The sequence below is a fragment of the Tupaia chinensis genome, unplaced genomic scaffold (genome assembly GCF_000334495.1).
Source record: "Tupaia chinensis unplaced genomic scaffold, TupChi_1.0 Scaffold000545_1, whole genome shotgun sequence".
NCBI lineage: Eukaryota > Metazoa > Chordata > Mammalia > Scandentia > Tupaiidae > Tupaia > Tupaia belangeri.
In genome coordinates this window covers 1,023,169-1,028,327 of record NW_006160057.1, presented here as the reverse complement: position 1 = coordinate 1,028,327, position 5,159 = coordinate 1,023,169, and the positions used below count along the sequence as shown (strand labels likewise).

Sequence of the window (5,159 nt, the reverse complement as noted above, 5' to 3'; positions counted from 1 at the left end):
AAAAAAAAAAAAAAAAACACTGCACAAGTAGATGTTGTTCTAGTTGATGGGAAGCTTTTATACTAGTATATTTGATTTCTAGCACTCTCTGATTACTTGCAACATTTTTTTTGCAATTTTAAAAAGAAGTCTTTCCTGAGGATTGCTGTAATATAAGACAAGAGCAAATTTAATAGCATAAAACTATATGGCAGTTTTTATTTTTTCTAGTTACTGTAAAATAATATTATAAAGTTCCTTAATTCATAGAAATCTCCAACCAATGCATGGCTTTTTTGCATCCCTCAACATATTTATGTCTTACATTAAAATGTCTGTAAAATGCCTAATGAAAATATTTCTATTTATAGTTGTTTTAGTAAAGCTTAATTTTAACCAACCCTAATTTTGTAAACCCAATTGAACATTAAATGGTTATTTTAGGTTTATAATTTTATTCCTAACATAACATAGCTCTGTTATTTGCTAAACTAAAATAAAAAAAATAGAAACCTACCTAGATGAGTCTTGTGAATTATGTTTTGACTTACATACTTTCTTGGAAAAAATCTTATGACTTATTTATACAATTTCACTCTGCATGATATAATAAAATTGATAAATTAAATATGAGGCAAAATAGAAAAACAAAATGGAATAGAAACACCAAGTAGTGACCAAAGTGATCATAGCAGTCAGCAGGATTCTATGACTCAAGTCATTCACCTACATTGTTATAATCTTGACAATAGTTAACACTGGGCAACCAATGCATTCCAATTATTTTACTTGTGTTACCTTGTTTATTTCTCACAGCTGTCTTAAGTATGAGGTTCAGTCATTCCTATTTCACAGGTGAGGAAACTGAGGAACACAGATTTTTGCAGCATGCTCAAAATTGCATAGCTAGTAATTGGTGTTCCTGAGCTTTTAGTCATTGTTCTATATTGTTCTTCATCATTGAATGCCTATAGCAAGAACTGCCATGCAGTAGTGGGTAGTACCAGGTACCAGTACTCCCAAAGGTAGTGTTTACTGAGTCATTCCTATGTGTCCATTGGAGTACTAAGCACCTTATTTGTATTTTCTCATTGAATAATTACAGTGGGGTTGGTAAGTACTATCACCCTTCATTTATAGACAGGAAAACTGAGGCAAGGCAACTTGTCTAATTTATCACAATTAAGAATTACTTGTTCACCACCTAGGATGCTTCAACTCAGCATCCATGCCTTTAGCCCAGTGCTAGAAATCTTTTAAGAATGTCAGTTTTTCCTATGATCTTCTCTTCTCCTGTATACCCCCATTCCTCATCTCCTACCTCTCACTATCAGATAAGTAGAATCTTGGTGTGCACCATCCAGGAAGCACTAGTGGCCTCCTGCACACTCTACTTAATTCTTACATGTTAGTTATACTTCAGCTTGGATTCCTACAACCATCTGACTGAAGATATTAGAATGAAATCAAGAATAGGGGAACCCTAGCGGTGGCAGAACTGTGTTATAACTGGAATCCAAACAAGTCACTTAGCTTTGAAAGCACAAGAAAGGCTTCATTTAGATACCAGGCAAAGAAGATCAAAGCCAAGGAGTACAAATATTTCTGTTGTCTGAGCAGGGAACAAGTCACCAGAAGAGAGCCCCACATCTTTACTGCAGAGCAGATGCATACATCTGAGAGGTTATCATAAACCAAATAAATATAGCCTCAGAACCTTCCCTTGAAGTCTCATGGAAACAAAAGCATGAGGCTTTCACCTGAAACAGAGTGGTTTGCTCACTCTGCAGCTGCAGCTGGCACATGGCCTTGTGCCCTGTCCTCCTTATAATGTCTGCGATGAAAACTGAACATCTACTAATGAAATCACCAGAAAGCACAAAACCACTTTATATAAATGTCTGAAAGAACAACAACAAATTCCATGAGAAGTGAAATGTAAGGACTCCCTTGCAGATCACAAGGCATCACATTGACAGTAGGCATATTAAGAGAAATACTTTGTTGTACTTAAGTGAAAGTACAGTTCCATAAATGAGCAAAGTAAAAAGAAGGGTACTATTCACTTTTCCAGTCAGCTAAGTTCCTGATAGAAGGAGGAAAACCAAATGCATAGGATAGCTACTACACAGCATAGGGAAACCCAAATGCATAGGATAGCTACTACACAGCATATACTATTGTAGTGTTTTATATATCTGATTGCATCTGAGTGCCATTACAGCCCTGTGAGTTTGGAACCAGGAGATCGATAGATGGCAGAATATATTGAGTTTTTCCCCTCAAGACCATTATAGTAAGTGACCAAACTGAGAATATCAACATCTTCCTTTAAAAAATTACTAGATTTATTAAAAAATAACTTCGTGGTGAATTTTATCAGTTAAGAAACTGAAACTTCTGTTAGAGAATTCTGAAAAATTTTATGAAGGTAACATAGAGCAATGAAACTGTAGGAATAAACTATTTTATTTGCTAAATTTGAAGGAAAAAGAGGTAGGTGTAGGGTCTTAATAATTAAGGATTGGTAACAAAAGCAACAAATTGAGTGAAAGATTTTAATCCGTGCACTTTTCTTTTTTTTTTTTTTTAACTTTTATCTACATTTATTTTTTGCTGACTTTATGACCATGCCATAAGTTTTTGTTTCTTCAGTTTCTTCTGGGATATCTTTTTCTTCTGTGTGATTTCTTCTTCTGGTTTAGGAACAGTTTACTCCTTTTCAGTGAGGATCATCTTAATGTGGCAAGGGGAGCTCATGGATGGGTTAATCAGCCCATGAGCTCTGTACGTGCAACAGCGCATCTTGGATGCCTTGTTCACCTGGATGTGCTCAATGACCAGAGAATCTACATCTAACCCCCTAAATTCAGCATTACTCTGCATTTTGAAGGATGTGCAGCAAAAATTCAGCACTTTTTTTGGGCCACTGACCTTGTGTCCAGCCCCAATGTTTAGCCAGGGCACATCTACCAACTCCACCATTGTAATGATGGAATGGCACACACTGCTTCTGTAAAGTGACATCCTTCAGATACTTGGTGGCTTTTTGGATATGCATAGCCTTGATGGCCTGGGAAATTTCACGAGTGTTCTTAAAGTGAACATGAAGATTTGAACCTCTTGATTTGCATGATTGTGGAGTTCTCTGGGTCAAGTGAATAGCGAACCATTTTCAAAGATCACCTCAGGCTGCTTATGTAAAGAGCCTTGCACTTTTCTTTTAAGAAGACATTTGTGAGTGCACATCAACTCATTCTGACCTGTCTAGAATGGTCCCACTTAGACCATTTGTTTTCCTCTGAAGGCACACAGTGAGTAGGGATAGCCTAATTGTTAGTCCCTAGGGATAGCCTAATTGCCTCTCTGGAATTGAAATGAATTAAATGGAACCCAGGAATGATTGTTATGAAGTTTATGTGAGTGCTTTAACGAGAGCCTTAGAAATTTGAGGATAGCTGCTTATGGCAATGATGCATGATAGGAAATATGATAGGTGAGTACATATTAGTCAGATATAAAAAGGGTTGGGGTGGGAGATATTCTGGGCAGAAGGAGATGCATGTTTAAAGGGTAGATGACAAAAGAGGAGAGCAAGTGGGAACATGAGGGTTGCATGAGTGCAGAGTAAGGAAGAGAACAACGTGCAAGAGATACAGGTGGGTGGACAGATGATTCCAATGGCTTGTAGACTGAGTTAAGGTTTTGGTTGTTTGTCCTAAGAAAAGAGAGAAATATATAAAAGGCCTGTGAAGAGTGGAGAGTGGTAAAGAGGTTGGGATTGACACATTACATTTCTGCTGTAAAAAGGTCACCATCCTGAGAACAGAGTAGAAGAGAATGACTGAAGACTACCCCGAGATAGTAGTGGCTGGGATTCAGTGCTCATAGCAGAGATGAAAGAGGAGGATGATTTTGTAAATATCCACCTAGAAAAACTGTCTGCTCTTGGCAATACATTCAACACTGAAGTAGAGAAAAATGTCAAAGGACATGCTTGATGTTTCTGGCTCTTGTAAGTGGACTGGTGGTAGGCATTTACAGAAGATGTAGTTTTATTGTCTAGTAATTTTTTCTGTGTTAGCTGTTTTAATAAAATGTTTCTTGATTTCTCAATAACATCTAAAAATGTGTGGTTCTTCTCCTCACAAAGGATTCAAGGTTCCCTACTGCCACTTTTTCACAATGTGCCTCAATTGTGCGGAGGTGACCTAGGCTGTTGAGGGACCTTAATTATGCAAGCATCATGTCGTAAATTATAGCACAAATCACATGTGAGTGATGAGAAATAGAGTATAGGGATATCATTAATTTTAAAGTTCTGTCAAGCTAAAAATGAGCCAGAGGTAGATCTATATGAATGAAAACTTTTAGAATGATTTTATTATAACTATTCTGCATGAAATCGTGAACCCTAGAAACAGAGTTTTTAAAACTACTACTTTTTTTTTTTGAGAGGTTTTTGCTATAGGGTGCATGTGCTCGCCAGACAGACAGAGAGAGACATAGAGACAGAAAGTGAGAAATCACCACCCAGAGGGGATGACCACGCCACAATCCCTTCTCCTCCATTCTCCTCTCAGGATCTTGGGCACGCACGCACACGCACCCGGCGTGGGTTTTAAGCCACCAGGTCCGGGATGTGAACCACAGTGGACCACGTGGGAGTCCAGCGACATAGCCATTACGCTAACTGCTGGTTCCCTAAAACTACTACTTTTTGAACAGTGTTTGCAAGTTCCATCAAGGTGATTCTGCAAATCTCTCTGCTCATCAGATTCAGCTGCTGTAAGTAACATTACTATTCTCATACAGCATTTAAAAATATCTGATTATATTCACTCTCTAGGTTTTCCTCTTATCAACATCATTATTATTAAAACAATAAAAACTACTTAAAAATGATTTTTGTATCATCCCATGGTCAGTTCGCCTAAAACACTTAGCTATGATATTGGGTTATTGGAAAAATCATGACATGATTTTCTGTTTTTCTATGTAGAAATGAGTCACGACTTTTCTCACAAACTAATAATATAAAACAACAACAATAATATATAATATTATTGAAGGTATATATATATATATTGAAGGTAATATATATATATTATGAAGGTATAATAAATACATTTACATATAGTATATATGTTTTCTATTATGTATTAATATACAAGAATTGA

The 5,159-nt window shown here is 36.6% G+C and overlaps 1 pseudogene; it reads right to left on the bottom strand.

The window, feature by feature from the left end:
* Positions 1-2,616: 2,616 nt before the first annotated feature.
* On the bottom strand, positions 2,617-3,152 carry LOC102491360 (60S ribosomal protein L17 pseudogene; annotated as a pseudogene).
* Positions 3,153-5,159: the final 2,007 nt, after the last annotated feature.